Below are 12,535 nucleotides of genomic sequence, written 5' to 3' on the forward strand. Positions count from 1 at the left end.
TAGAATATCAAACACTGGTTGCGACAAAAGACAAGACCCTTCTGGATAGGGAAAAAAGTGATCTGATAATGACATCATAATGCAAAACAGAAATAAAGAAAAGCTTATGACACCTAAGGTTATTAGTTGGTCTCCCATACAAGTACTAACCAGGCCCAAGTCTGGATGGCTTCTGAGATCTGACGTTTTCAAACTGGTATGGCCATAGGCAAAATTAATCAAATGCAGTTTCACTGATGTTGGTAGAATATCAAACACTGGTTGCGACAAAAGACAAGACGCTTCTGGATAGGGAAAAAAGTGATCTGATTATGACATCATAATGCAAAAAAGAAATAAATAAAAGCTTATGGCACCTGAGGTTCCTAGTTGGTCTCCCATACAAGTACTAACCAGGCCCGAGTCTGGATGGATTCTGAGATCTGACAAGATCAGGCATTTTCAGACTGGTATGGCCATAGGCAAAATTAATTGAATGCAATTTCACTGATGTTGGTAGAATATCAAACACTGGTTGCGACAAAAGACAAGACGCTTCTGGATACGGAAAAAAGCGATCTGATTATGACATCATAATGCAAAAAAGAAATAAACAAGAGTGTATGGCACCTGAGGATCCTAGTTGGTCTCCCATACAAGTACAAACCAGGCTCGAGTCTGGATGGCTTCTGAGATCTGACATTTTCAGACTGGTAAGGCTATAGGCAAAATTAATTGAATGCAATTTCACTGATGTTGGTAGAATATCAAACACTGGTTGTGACAAAAGACAAGACGCTTCTGGATAGGGAAAAAAGTGATCTGATTATGACATCATAATGCAAAAAAAAATAAACAAAAGCTTATGGCACCTGAGGTTCCCAGTTGGTCTCCCATACAAGTACTAACCAGGCCCGAGTCTGGATGGCTTCTGAGATCTGACGAGATCAGGCATTATCAGACCGGTATGGCCATAGTCAAAATTAGTCAAATGCAATTTCACTGATGTTGGTAGACTATCAAACACTGGTTGCGACAAAAGACAAGACGCTTCTGGATAAGGAAAAAAGTGATCTGATTATGACATCATAATGCAAAAAAGAAATAATGAAAAGCTTATGGCACCTGAGGTTCCTAGTTGGTCTCGCATATAAATACTAACCAGGCCCAAGTCTGGATGGCTTCTGAGATCTGACGAGATCAGGCATTTTCAGACTGGTATGGCCATAGGCAAAATTAATTGAATGCAATTTCACTGATGTTGGTAGAATATCAAACACTGGTTGCGACAAAAAACAAGACGCTTCTAGATAGGGAAAAAAGTGATCTGATTATGACATCATAATGCAAAAAAGAAATAAAGAAAAGCTTATGGCACCTGAGGTTCCTAGTTGGTCTCCCATACAAGTACTAACCAAGCCCGAGTTTGGATGGCTTCTGAGATCTGACGAGACCAGACATTTTCAAACTGGTATGGCCATTGGCAAAATTAATTGAATGCAATTTCACTGATGTGGGTAGAATATCAAACACTGGTTGCGACAAAAGACAAGACGCTTCTGGATAGGGAAAAAAGTGATCTGATTATGACATCATAATGCAAAAAAGAAATAAATAAAAGCTTATGGCACCTGAGGTTCCTAGTCGGTCTCCCATACAAGTACTAACCAGGCCTGAGTCGGGATGGCTTCTGAGATCTGACGAGATCAGGCATTTTCAGACTGGTAAGGCTATAGGCAAAATTAATTGAATGCAATTTCACTGATGTTAGTAGAATATCAAACACTGGTTGTGACAAAAGACAAGACGCTTCTGGATAGGGAAAAAAGTGATCTGATTATGACATCATAATGCATAAAGAAATAAACAAAAGCTAACGGCACCTGAGGTTCCTAGTTGGTCTCCCATACATGTACTAACCAGGCACAAGTCTGGATGGCTTCTGAGTTCTGACGAGATCAGGCATTTTCAGACTGGTATGGCCATAAGCAAAATTAATTGAATGCAATTTCACTGATGTTGGTAGAATATCAAACACTGGTTGCGACAAAAGACAAGACGCTTCTGGATAGGGAAAAAAGTGATCTGATTATGACATCATAATGCAAAAAAGAAATAAACAAAAGCTTATGGCACCTGAGGTTCCTAGTTGGTCTCCCATAAAAGTACTAACGAGGCCCGAGTCTGGCTTCTGAGATCTGACAAGATCAGGCATTTTCAGACTGGTATAGCCATAGGCAAAATTAATTGAATGCAATTTCACTGATGTTGGTAGAATATCAAACACTGGTTGCGACAAAAAACAAGACGCTTCTGGATAGGGAAAAAAGTGATCTGATTATGACATCATAATGCAAAAAATAAATAAAGAAAAGCTTATGGCACCTGAGGTTCCTAGTTGGTCTCCCATACAAGTACTAACCAGGCCCAAGTCTGGATGGCTTCTGAGATCTGATATTTTCTGACTGGTAAGGCTATAGGCAAAATTAATTGAATGCAATTTCACTGATGTTGGTAGAATATCAAACACTGGTTGCGAAAAAAGACAAAACGCTTCTGGATAGGGAAAAAGGTGATCTGATTATGACTTCATTATGCAAAAAAGAAATAAATAAAAGCTTATGGCACCTGAGGTTCCTAGTCGGTCTCCCATACAAGTACTAACCAGGCCCGAGTCTGGATGGCTTCTGAGATCAGGCATTTTCAGACTGGTATGGCTATAGACAAAATTAATTAAATGCAATTTCACTGATGTTGGTAGAATATCAAACACTGGTTGCGACAAAAGACAAGACGCTTCTGGATAGGGAAAAAAGTGATCTGATTATGACATCATAATGCAAAAAAGAAATAAATAAAAGCTTATGGCACCTGAGGTTCCTAGTCGGTCTATCATACAAGTACTAACCAGGCCCGAGTCGGGATGGCTTCTGAGATCTGACGAGATCAGGCATTTTCAGACTGGTATAGCCATAGGCAAAATTAATTGAATGCAATTTCACTGATGTTGGTAGAATATCAAACACTGGTTGCGACAAAAGACAAGACGCTTCTGGATACGGAAAAAAGTGATCTGATTATGACATCATAATGCAAAAAAGAAATAAACAAAAGTGTATGGCACCTGAGGTTCCTAGTTGGTCTCCCATCCAAGTACTAACCTGGCCCGAGTTTGGATGGCTTCTGAGATCTGACGAGATCAGGCATTTTCAGACTGGTAAGGCTATAGGCAAAATTAATTGAATGCAATTTCACTGATGTTAGTGGAATATCAAACACTGGTTGTGACAAAAGACAAGACGCTTCTGGATAGGGAAAAAAGTGATCTGATTATGACATCATAATGCAAAAAAAATAAACAAAAGCTTATGGCACCTGAGGTTCCTAGTTGGTCTCCCATACAAGTACTAACCAGGCCCGAGTCTGGATGGCTTCTGAGATCTGACAAGATCAGGCATTTTCAGACAGGTATTTCCATAGACAAAATTAATTGAATGTAATTTCACTGATGTTGGTAGAATATCAAACACTGGTTGCGACAAAAAACAAGACGCTTCTGGATAGGTCAAAAAGTGATCTGATGATGACATCATGATGCAAAAAAGAAATAAAGAAAAGCTTATGGCACCTGAGGTTCCTAGTTGGTCTCCCATACAAGTACTAACCAGGCCCAAGTCTGGATGGCTTCTGAGATCTGACATTTTCAAACTGGTATGGCCATATTCAAAAATAATCGAATGCAATTTCACTGATGTTGGTAGAATATCAAACACTGGTTGCGACAAAAGACAAGACGCTTCTGGATAGGGAAAAAAGTGATCTGATTATGACATCATAATGCAAAAAAGAAGTAAAGAAAAGCTTACAGCACCTGAGGTTCCTAGTTGGTCTCCCATACAAGTACTAACCAGGCCCGAGTTTGGATGGCTTCTGAGATCTGACGAGATCAGGCATTTTCAGACTGGTATGGCCATAGGCATAATTAATCGAATGCAATTTCACTGATGTTGGTAGAATATCAAACACTGGTTGCGACAAAAGACAATACGCTTCTGGATAGGGAAAAAAGTGATCTGATTATGACATCATAATGCAAAAATTAAATAAACAAAAGCTTATGGCACCTGAGGTTCCTAGTTGGTCTCCCATACAAGTACTAACCAGGCCCGAGTCTGGATGGCTTCTGAGATCTGACAAGATCAGGCATTTTCAGACTGGTATGACCATAGGCAAAATTAATTGCATGCAATTTCACTGATGTTGGTAGAATATCAAACACTGGTTGTGACAAAAGACAAGACGCTTCTGGATAGGGAAAAAAGTGATCTGATTATGACATCATAATGCAAAAAAGAAATAAACAAAAGCTTACGGCACCTGAGGTTCCTAGTTGGTCTCCCATACAAGTACTAACCAGGCCCAAATCTGGATGGCTTCTGAGTTCTGACGAGATCATGCATTTTCAGACTGGTATGGCCATAGGCAAAATTAATTGAATGCAATTTCACTGATGTTGGTAGAATATCAAACACTGGTTGCGACAAAAGACAAGACGGTTCTGGATAGGGAAAAAAGTGATCTGATTATGACATCATAATGCAAAACAGAAATAAAGAAAAGCTTATGACACCTAAGGTTACTAGTTGGTCTCCCATACAAGTACTAACCAGGCCCAAGTCTGGATGGCTTCTGAGATCTGACGAGATCAGACATTTTCAAACTGGTATGGCCATAGGCAAAATTAATCAAATGCAATTTCACTGATGTTGGTAGAATATCAAACACTGGTTGCGACAAAAGACAAGACGCTTCTGGATAGGGAAAAAAGTGATCTGATTATGACATCATAATGCAAAAAAGAAATAAATAAAAGCTTATGGCACCTGAGGTTCCTAGTTGGTCTCCCATACAAGTACTAACCAGGCCCGAGTCTGGATGGTTTCTGAGATCTGACAAGATCAGGCATTTTCAGACTGGTATGGCCATAGGCAAAATTAATTGAATGCAATTTCACTGATGTTGGTAGAATATCAAACACTGGTTGCGACAAAAGACAAGACGCTTCTGGATACGGAAAAAAGCGATCTGATTATGACATCATAATGCAAAAAAGAAATAAACAAGAGTGTATGGCACCTGAGGATCCTAGTTGGTCTCCCATACAAGTACAAACCAGGCTCGAGTCTGGATGGCTTCTGAGATCTGACATTTTCAGACTGGTAAGGCTATAGGCAAAATTAATTGAATGCAATTTCACTGATGTTGGTAGAATATCAAACACTGGTTGTGACAAAAGACAAGACGCTTCTGGATAGGGAAAAAAGTGATCTGATTATGACATCATAATGCAAAAAAAAATAAACAAAAGCTTATGGCACCTGAGGTTCCCAGTTGGTCTCCCATACAAGTACTAACCAGGCCAGAGTATGGATGGCTTCTGAGATCTGACGAGATCAGGCATTATCAGACCGGTATGGCCATAGTCAAAATTAGTCAAATGCAATTTCACTGATGTTGGTAGACTATCAAACACTGGTTGCGACAAAAGACAAGACGCTTCTGGATAAGGAAAAAAGTGATCTGATTATGACATCATAATGCAAAAAAGAAATAATGAAAAGCTTATGGCACCTGAGGTTCCTAGTTGGTCTCGCATATAAATACTAACCAGGCCCAAGTCTGGATGGCTTCTGAGATCTGACGACATCAGGCATTTTCAGACTGGTATGGCCATAGGCAAAATTAATTGAATGCAATTTCACTGATGTTGGTAGAATATCAAACACTGGTTGCGACAAAAAAAAAGATGCTTCTAGATAGGGAAAAAAGTGATCTGATTATGACATCATAATGCAAAAAAGAAATAAAGAAAAGCTTATGGCACCTGAGGTTCCTAGTTGGTCTCCCATACAAGTACTAACCAAGCCCGAGTTTGGATGGCTTCTGAGATCTGACGAGATCAGACATTTTCAAACTGGTATGGCCATTTGCAAAATTAATTAAATGCAATTTCACTGATGTTGGTAGAATATCAAACACTGGTTGCGACAAAAGACAAGATGCTTCTGGATAGGGAAAAAAGTGAGCTGATTATGACATCATAATGCAAAAAAGAAATAAATAAAAACTTATGGCACCTGAGGTTCCTAGTCGGTCTCCCATACAAGTACTAACCAGGCCCGAGTCGGGATGGCTTCTGAGATCTGACGAGATCAGGCATTTTCAGACTGGTATGGCCATAGGCAAAATTAATTGAATGTAATTTCACTGATGTTGGTAGAATATCAAACACTGGTTGCGACAAAAGACAAGACGCTTCTGGATAGGGAAAAAAGTGATCTGATTATGACATCATAATGCATAAAAGAAATAAATAAAAGCTTACGGCACCTGAGGTTCCTAGTCGGTCTCCCATACAAGTACTAAACAGGCCCAAGTCTGGATGGCTTCTGAGATCTGACGAGATCAGGCATTTTCAGACTGGTATGGCCATAGTCAAAATTATTGAATGCAATTTCACTGATGTTGGTAGAATATCAAACACTGGTTGCGACAAAAGACAAGACGCTTCTGGATAGAGAAAAAAGTGATCTGATTATGACATCATAATGCAAAAATGAAATAAACAAAAGCTTATGGCACCTGAGGTTCCCAGTTGGTCTCCCATACAAGTACTAACCAAGCCCGAGTCTGGATGGTTTCTGAAATCTACCGAGATCAGGCATTTTGAGACTGGTATGGCCATAGTCATAAATAATTGAATGCAATTTCACTGATGTTGGTAGAATATCAAACACTGGTTGCGACTAAAGACAAGACGCTTCTGGATAGGGAAAGAAGTGATCTGATTATGACATCATAATGCAAAAATGAAATAAACAAAAGCGTATTGCACCTGAGGTTCCTAGTTGGTCTCCCATACAAGTACTAACCAGGCCTGAGTCTGGATGGCTTCTGAGATCTGATGAGATCAGGCATTTTCAGACTGGTATGGCCATAGGCAAAATTAATTGAATGCAATTTCACTGATGTTGGTAGAATATCAAACACTGGTTGCGACAAAAGACAAGACGCTTCTGGATAGGGAAAAAAGTGATCTGATTATGACATCATAATGCAAAAATGAAATAAACAAAAGATTATGGCACCTGAGGTTCCCAGTTGGTCTCCCATACAAGTACTAACCAAGCCCGAGTCTGGATGGTTTCTGAAATCTACCGAGATCAGGCATTTTGAGACTGGTATGGCCATAGTCATAAATAATCGAATGCAATTTCACTGATGTTGGTAGAATATCAAACACTGGTTGCGACTAAAGACAAGACGCTTCTGGATAGGGAAAGAAGTGATCTGATTATGACATCATAATGCAAAAATGAAATAAACAAAAGCGTATTGCACCTGAGGTTCCTAGTTGGTCTTCCATACAAGTACTAACCAGGCCTGAGTCTGGATGGCTTCTGAGATCTGACGAGATCAGGCATTTTCAGACTGGTATGGCCATAGGCAAAATTAATTGAATGCAATTTCACTGATGTTGGTAGAATATCAAACACTGGTTGCGACAAAAGACAAGACACTTCTGGATAGGGAAAAAAGCGATCTGATTATGACATCATAGTGCAAAAAAGAAATAAACAAAAGCTTACAGCACCTGAGGTTCATAGTTGGTCTCCCATACAAGTACTAACCAGGCCCAAGTTTGGATGGCTTCTGAGTTCTGACGAGATCAGGCATTTTCAGACTGTTATGGCCATAGGCAAAATCAATTTAATGCAATTTCACTGATGTTGGTAGAATATCAAACACTGGTTGCGACAAAAGACAAGACGCTTCTGGATAGGGAAAAAAGTGATCTGATTATGACATCATAATGCAAAAAAGAAATAAACAAAAGCTTATGGCACCTGAGGTTCCTAGTTGGTCTCCCATACAAGTACTAACCGGGCCCGAGTCTGGATGGCTTCTGAGATCTGACGAGATCAGGCATTTTCAGACTGGTATAGCCATAGGCAAAATCAATTGAATGCAATTTCACTGATGTTGGTAGAATATCAAACACTGGTTGCGACAAAGGACAAGACGCTTGTGGATAGGGAAAAAAGTGATCTGATTTTGACATCATAATGCAAAAAATAAATAAAGAAAAGCTTATGGCACCTGAGGTTCCTAGTTGGTCTCCCATACAAGTACTAACCAGTCCCAAGTCTGGATGGCTTCTGAGATCTGACGAGATCAGGCATTTTCCAACTGGTATGGCCATAGACAAAATTAATTAAATGCAATTTCACTGATGTTGGTAGAATATCAAACACTGGTTGCGACAAAAAACAAGACGCTTCTGGATAGGGAAAAAAGTGATCTGATTATGACATCATAATGCAAAAAAGAAATAAACAAAAGCTTATGGCACCTGAGGTTCGTAGTTGGTCTCCCATACAAGTACTAACCAGGCCCAAGTCTGGATGGCTTCTGAAATCTGAAGAGATCCGACATTTTCAAACTGGTATGGCCATAGGCAAAATTAATTGAATGCAATTTCACTGATGTTGGTAGAATATCAAACACTGGTTGCGACAAAAGACAAGACGCTTCTGGATAGGGAAAAATGTGATCTGATTATGACATCATAATGCAAAAAAAAATAAACAAACGCTTATGGCACCTGAGGTTCCCAGTTGGTCTTCCATACAAGTACTAACCAAGCCCGAGTCTGGATGGTTTCTGAAATCTAACAAGATCAGGCATTTTCAGACTGGTATGGCCATAGGCAAAATTAATCAAATGATATTTCACTGATGTTGGTAGAATATCAAACACTGGTTGTGAAAAAAGACAGGACGCTTCTGGATAGGAAAAAAAATTATCTGATTATGACATCATAATGCAAAAAAGAAATAAAAAAAAGCTTATGGCACCTGAGGTTCCTAGTTGGTCTCCCATACAAGTACTAACCATGCCTGAGTGTGGATGGCTTCTGAGATCTGACGAGATCAGGCATTTTCAGACTGGTATGGCCATAAGCAAAATTAATTTAATGCAATTTCACTGATGTTGGTAGAATATCAAACACTGGTTGTGACAAAAAACAAGACGCTTCTAGATAGGGAAAAATGTGATCTGATTATGACATCATAATGCAAAAAAGAAATAAAGAAAAGCTTATAGCACCTGAGGCTCCTAGTTGGTCTCCCATACAACTACTAACCAGGCCCGAGTCTGGATGGCTTGTGAGATCTGAAATTTTCAAACTGGTATGGCCATAGGCAAAATTAATTGAATGCAATTTCATTGATGTTGGTAGAATATCAAACACTGGTTGCGACAAAAGACAAGACGCTTCTGGATAGGGAAAAAAGTGATCTGATTATGACATCATAATGCAAAAAAGAAATAAATAAAAGCTTATGGCACCTGTGGTTCCTAGTCGGTCTCCCATACAAGTACTAACCAGGCCCGAGTCGGGATGGCTTCCGAGATCTGACGAGATCAGGCATTTTCAGACTGGTATGGCCATAGGCAAAATTAATTGAATGTAATTTCACTGATGTTGGTAGAATATCAAACACTGGTTGCGACAAAAGACAAGACGCTTCTGGATAGGGAAAAAAGTGATCTGATTATGACATCATAATGCAAAAAAGAAATAAATAAAAACTTATGGCACCTGAGGTTCCTAGTCGGTCTCCCATACAAGTACTAACCAGGCCCGAGTCTGGATGGCTTCTGATATCTGATGAGATCAGGCATTTTCAGACTGGTAAGGCTATAGGCAAAATTAATTGAATGCAATTTCACTGATGTTGGTAGAATATAAAAAAACACTGGTTGTGACAAAAGACAAGACGCTTCTGGATAGGGAAAAAAGTGATCTGATTGTGACATCATAATTCAAAAAAAATAAACAAAAGCTTATGGCACCTGAGGTTCCCAGTTGGTCTCCCATACAAGTACTAACCAAGCCCGAGTCTGGATGGTTTCTGAAATCTACCGAGATCAGGTATTTTCAGACTGGTATGGCCATAGGCAAAATTAATTGAATGCAATTTCACTGATGTTGGTAGAATATCAAACACTGGTTGCGACAAAAGACAAGACACTTCTGGATAGGGAAAAAAGCGATCTGATTATGACATCATAGTGCAAAAAAGAAATGAACAAAAGCTTACAGCACCTGAGGTTCAGAGTTGGTCTCCCATACAAGTACTAACCAGGCCCAAGTTTGGATGGCTTCTGAGTTCTGACGAGATCAGGCATTTTCAGACTGTTATGGCCATAGGCAAAATCAATTTAATGCAATTTCACTGATGTTGGTAGAATATCAAACACTGGTTGCGACAAAAGACAAGACGCTTCTGGATAGGGAAAAAAGTGATCTGATTATGACATCATAATGCAAAAAAGAAATAAACAAAAGCTTATGGCACCTGAGGTTCCTAGTTGGTCTCCCATACAAGTACTAACCAGGCCCAAGTCTGGATGACTTCTGAGATCTGACGAGATCAGGCATTTTCAGACTGGTATGGCCATAGGCAAAATTAATTGAATGCAATTTCACTGATGTTAGTAGAATATCAAACACTGGTTGCGACAAAAGACAAGACGCTTGTGGATAGGGAAAAAAGTGATCTGATTATGACATCATAATGCAAAAAAGAAATAAACAAAAGCTTATGGCACCTGAGGTTCCTAGTTGGTCTCCCATACAAGTACTAACCAAGCCCAAGTCTGGATGGCTTCTGAGATCTGACGAGATCAGGCATTTTCAGACTGGTATGGCCATAGACAAAATTAATTAAATGCAATTTCACTGATGTTGGTAGAATATCAAACACTGGTTGCGACAAAAAACAAGACGCTTCTGGATAGGGAAAAAAGTGATCTGATTATAACATCATAATGCAAAAACGAAATAAAGAAAAGCTTATTGCTCCTGAGGTTCCTTGTTGGTCTCCCATACAAGTACTAACCAGGCCCGAGTCTGGATGGCTTCTGAGATCTGACGAGATCAGGCATTTTCAGACTGGCATAGCCATAGGCAAAATCAATTGAATGCAATTTCACTGATGTTGGTAGAATATCAAACACTGGTTGCGACAAAGGACAAGACGCTTGTGGATAGGGAAAAAAGTGATCTGATTTTGACATCATAATGCAAAAAAGAAATAAAGAAAAGCTTATGGCACCTGAGGTTCCTAGTTGGTCTCCCATACAAGTACTAACCAGTCCCAAGTCTGGATGGCTTCTGAGATCTGACGAGATCAGGCATTTTCCGACTGGTATGGCCATAGACAAAATTAATTAAATGCAATTTCACTGATGTTGGTAGAATATCAAACACTGGTTGCGACAAAAAACAAGACGCTTCTGGATAGGGAAAAAAGTGATCTGCTTATGACATCATAATGCAAAAAATAAATAAAGAAAAGCTTATGGCACCTGAGGTTCCTAGATGGTCTCCCATACAAGTACTAACCAGGCCCGAGTCTGTATGGCTTCTGAGATCTGACGAGATCAGACATTTTCAAACTGGTATGGCCATAGGCAAAATTAATTGAATGCAATTTCACTGATGTTGGTAGAATATCAAACACTGGTTGCGACAAAAGACAAGACGCTTCTGGATAGGGAAAAAAGTGATCTGATTATGACATCATAATGCAAAAAAGAAATAAATAAAAGCTTATGGCACCTGAGGTTCCTAGTCGGTCTCCCATACAAGTACTAACCAGGCCCGAGTCGGGATGGCTTCTGAGATCTGACGAGATCAGGCATTTTCAGACTGGTATGGCCATAGGCAAAATTAATTGAATGCAATTTCACTGATGTTGGTAGAATATCAAACACTGGTTGCGACAAAAGACAAGACGCTTCTGGATAGGGAAAATAGTGATCTGATTATAACATCATAATGCAAAAAATAAATAAACAAGAGCTTACGGCACCTGAGGTTCATAGTTGGTCTCCCATACAAGTACTAACCAGGCCCAAGTCTGGATGGCTTCTGAGTTCTGACAAGATCAGGCATTTTCAGACTGGTATGGCCATAGGCAAAATTAATTGAATGCAATTTCACTGATGGTAGAATATCAAACACTGGTTGCGACAAACGACAAGACGCTTCTGGATAGGGAAAAAAGTGATCTGATTATGACATCATAATGCAAAAAAGAAATAAATAAAAGCTTATGGCACCTGAGGTTCCTAGTCGGTCTCCCATACAAGTACTAACCAGGCCCGAGTCGGGATAGCTTCTGAGATCTGACGAGATCAGGCATTTTCAGACTGGTACGGCCATAGACAAAATTAATTAAATGCAATTTCACTGATGTTGGTAGAATATCAAACACTGGTTGCGAGAAAAAACAAGACGCTTCTGGATAGGGAAAAAAGTGATCTGATTATGACATCATAATGCAAAAAAGAAATAAAGAAAAGCTTATGGCACCTGAGGTTCCTAGTTGATCTCCCATACAAGTACTAACCAGGCCCGAGTCTGGATGGCTTCTGAGATCTGACGAGATCAGGCATTTTCTCACTGGTAAGGCTATAGCCA

General features: G+C 39.5%; 41 pseudogenes; all 41 read right to left on the reverse strand.

Annotated features, from left to right (window-relative positions):
• Nucleotides 1-344: 344 nt before the first annotated feature.
• Nucleotides 345-463, reverse strand: LOC134584359 (5S ribosomal RNA; annotated as a pseudogene).
• Nucleotides 464-839: 376 nt separating this feature from the next.
• Nucleotides 840-958, reverse strand: LOC134583940 (5S ribosomal RNA; annotated as a pseudogene).
• A 134-nt stretch (nucleotides 959-1,092) lies between these two features.
• Nucleotides 1,093-1,211, reverse strand: LOC134584573 (5S ribosomal RNA; annotated as a pseudogene).
• A 134-nt stretch (nucleotides 1,212-1,345) lies between these two features.
• LOC134584655 (5S ribosomal RNA) lies at nucleotides 1,346-1,464 on the reverse strand (annotated as a pseudogene).
• Nucleotides 1,465-1,598: 134 nt separating this feature from the next.
• On the reverse strand, nucleotides 1,599-1,717 carry LOC134583878 (5S ribosomal RNA; annotated as a pseudogene).
• Nucleotides 1,718-1,850: 133 nt separating this feature from the next.
• On the reverse strand, nucleotides 1,851-1,969 carry LOC134584371 (5S ribosomal RNA; annotated as a pseudogene).
• Nucleotides 1,970-2,103: 134 nt separating this feature from the next.
• LOC134583899 (5S ribosomal RNA) lies at nucleotides 2,104-2,218 on the reverse strand (annotated as a pseudogene).
• Nucleotides 2,219-2,838: 620 nt separating this feature from the next.
• LOC134583763 (5S ribosomal RNA) lies at nucleotides 2,839-2,957 on the reverse strand (annotated as a pseudogene).
• A 134-nt stretch (nucleotides 2,958-3,091) lies between these two features.
• On the reverse strand, nucleotides 3,092-3,210 carry LOC134583604 (5S ribosomal RNA; annotated as a pseudogene).
• A 132-nt stretch (nucleotides 3,211-3,342) lies between these two features.
• LOC134583709 (5S ribosomal RNA) lies at nucleotides 3,343-3,461 on the reverse strand (annotated as a pseudogene).
• Nucleotides 3,462-3,838: 377 nt separating this feature from the next.
• On the reverse strand, nucleotides 3,839-3,957 carry LOC134584256 (5S ribosomal RNA; annotated as a pseudogene).
• Nucleotides 3,958-4,091: 134 nt separating this feature from the next.
• On the reverse strand, nucleotides 4,092-4,210 carry LOC134584292 (5S ribosomal RNA; annotated as a pseudogene).
• Nucleotides 4,211-4,344: 134 nt separating this feature from the next.
• LOC134584285 (5S ribosomal RNA) lies at nucleotides 4,345-4,463 on the reverse strand (annotated as a pseudogene).
• Nucleotides 4,464-4,597: 134 nt separating this feature from the next.
• Nucleotides 4,598-4,716, reverse strand: LOC134583804 (5S ribosomal RNA; annotated as a pseudogene).
• Nucleotides 4,717-4,850: 134 nt separating this feature from the next.
• LOC134584231 (5S ribosomal RNA) lies at nucleotides 4,851-4,969 on the reverse strand (annotated as a pseudogene).
• A 376-nt stretch (nucleotides 4,970-5,345) lies between these two features.
• LOC134583593 (5S ribosomal RNA) lies at nucleotides 5,346-5,464 on the reverse strand (annotated as a pseudogene).
• Nucleotides 5,465-5,851: 387 nt separating this feature from the next.
• LOC134584437 (5S ribosomal RNA) lies at nucleotides 5,852-5,970 on the reverse strand (annotated as a pseudogene).
• Nucleotides 5,971-6,104: 134 nt separating this feature from the next.
• Nucleotides 6,105-6,223, reverse strand: LOC134584356 (5S ribosomal RNA; annotated as a pseudogene).
• Nucleotides 6,224-6,357: 134 nt separating this feature from the next.
• LOC134583990 (5S ribosomal RNA) lies at nucleotides 6,358-6,476 on the reverse strand (annotated as a pseudogene).
• A 133-nt stretch (nucleotides 6,477-6,609) lies between these two features.
• Nucleotides 6,610-6,728, reverse strand: LOC134583856 (5S ribosomal RNA; annotated as a pseudogene).
• Nucleotides 6,729-6,862: 134 nt separating this feature from the next.
• On the reverse strand, nucleotides 6,863-6,981 carry LOC134584523 (5S ribosomal RNA; annotated as a pseudogene).
• Nucleotides 6,982-7,115: 134 nt separating this feature from the next.
• LOC134583706 (5S ribosomal RNA) lies at nucleotides 7,116-7,234 on the reverse strand (annotated as a pseudogene).
• A 134-nt stretch (nucleotides 7,235-7,368) lies between these two features.
• LOC134583708 (5S ribosomal RNA) lies at nucleotides 7,369-7,487 on the reverse strand (annotated as a pseudogene).
• A 134-nt stretch (nucleotides 7,488-7,621) lies between these two features.
• Nucleotides 7,622-7,740, reverse strand: LOC134584577 (5S ribosomal RNA; annotated as a pseudogene).
• Nucleotides 7,741-7,874: 134 nt separating this feature from the next.
• LOC134583947 (5S ribosomal RNA) lies at nucleotides 7,875-7,993 on the reverse strand (annotated as a pseudogene).
• A 134-nt stretch (nucleotides 7,994-8,127) lies between these two features.
• LOC134583622 (5S ribosomal RNA) lies at nucleotides 8,128-8,246 on the reverse strand (annotated as a pseudogene).
• A 134-nt stretch (nucleotides 8,247-8,380) lies between these two features.
• Nucleotides 8,381-8,499, reverse strand: LOC134583852 (5S ribosomal RNA; annotated as a pseudogene).
• Nucleotides 8,500-8,632: 133 nt separating this feature from the next.
• On the reverse strand, nucleotides 8,633-8,751 carry LOC134583665 (5S ribosomal RNA; annotated as a pseudogene).
• A 134-nt stretch (nucleotides 8,752-8,885) lies between these two features.
• On the reverse strand, nucleotides 8,886-9,004 carry LOC134584558 (5S ribosomal RNA; annotated as a pseudogene).
• Nucleotides 9,005-9,381: 377 nt separating this feature from the next.
• Nucleotides 9,382-9,500, reverse strand: LOC134584390 (5S ribosomal RNA; annotated as a pseudogene).
• A 134-nt stretch (nucleotides 9,501-9,634) lies between these two features.
• LOC134583692 (5S ribosomal RNA) lies at nucleotides 9,635-9,753 on the reverse strand (annotated as a pseudogene).
• Nucleotides 9,754-9,888: 135 nt separating this feature from the next.
• On the reverse strand, nucleotides 9,889-10,007 carry LOC134584381 (5S ribosomal RNA; annotated as a pseudogene).
• Nucleotides 10,008-10,141: 134 nt separating this feature from the next.
• Nucleotides 10,142-10,260, reverse strand: LOC134584621 (5S ribosomal RNA; annotated as a pseudogene).
• A 134-nt stretch (nucleotides 10,261-10,394) lies between these two features.
• On the reverse strand, nucleotides 10,395-10,513 carry LOC134584331 (5S ribosomal RNA; annotated as a pseudogene).
• A 134-nt stretch (nucleotides 10,514-10,647) lies between these two features.
• LOC134583954 (5S ribosomal RNA) lies at nucleotides 10,648-10,766 on the reverse strand (annotated as a pseudogene).
• Nucleotides 10,767-10,900: 134 nt separating this feature from the next.
• Nucleotides 10,901-11,019, reverse strand: LOC134583783 (5S ribosomal RNA; annotated as a pseudogene).
• Nucleotides 11,020-11,153: 134 nt separating this feature from the next.
• Nucleotides 11,154-11,272, reverse strand: LOC134584617 (5S ribosomal RNA; annotated as a pseudogene).
• Nucleotides 11,273-11,406: 134 nt separating this feature from the next.
• On the reverse strand, nucleotides 11,407-11,525 carry LOC134583935 (5S ribosomal RNA; annotated as a pseudogene).
• Nucleotides 11,526-11,659: 134 nt separating this feature from the next.
• LOC134584257 (5S ribosomal RNA) lies at nucleotides 11,660-11,778 on the reverse strand (annotated as a pseudogene).
• A 134-nt stretch (nucleotides 11,779-11,912) lies between these two features.
• Nucleotides 11,913-12,031, reverse strand: LOC134584238 (5S ribosomal RNA; annotated as a pseudogene).
• A 131-nt stretch (nucleotides 12,032-12,162) lies between these two features.
• Nucleotides 12,163-12,281, reverse strand: LOC134584360 (5S ribosomal RNA; annotated as a pseudogene).
• Between the last annotated feature and the right edge of the window lie 254 nt (nucleotides 12,282-12,535).

The sequence above is a fragment of the Pelobates fuscus genome, chromosome 13 (genome assembly GCF_036172605.1).
Source record: "Pelobates fuscus isolate aPelFus1 chromosome 13, aPelFus1.pri, whole genome shotgun sequence".
In the NCBI taxonomy this organism is placed as follows: Eukaryota; Metazoa; Chordata; class Amphibia; order Anura; family Pelobatidae; genus Pelobates; species Pelobates fuscus.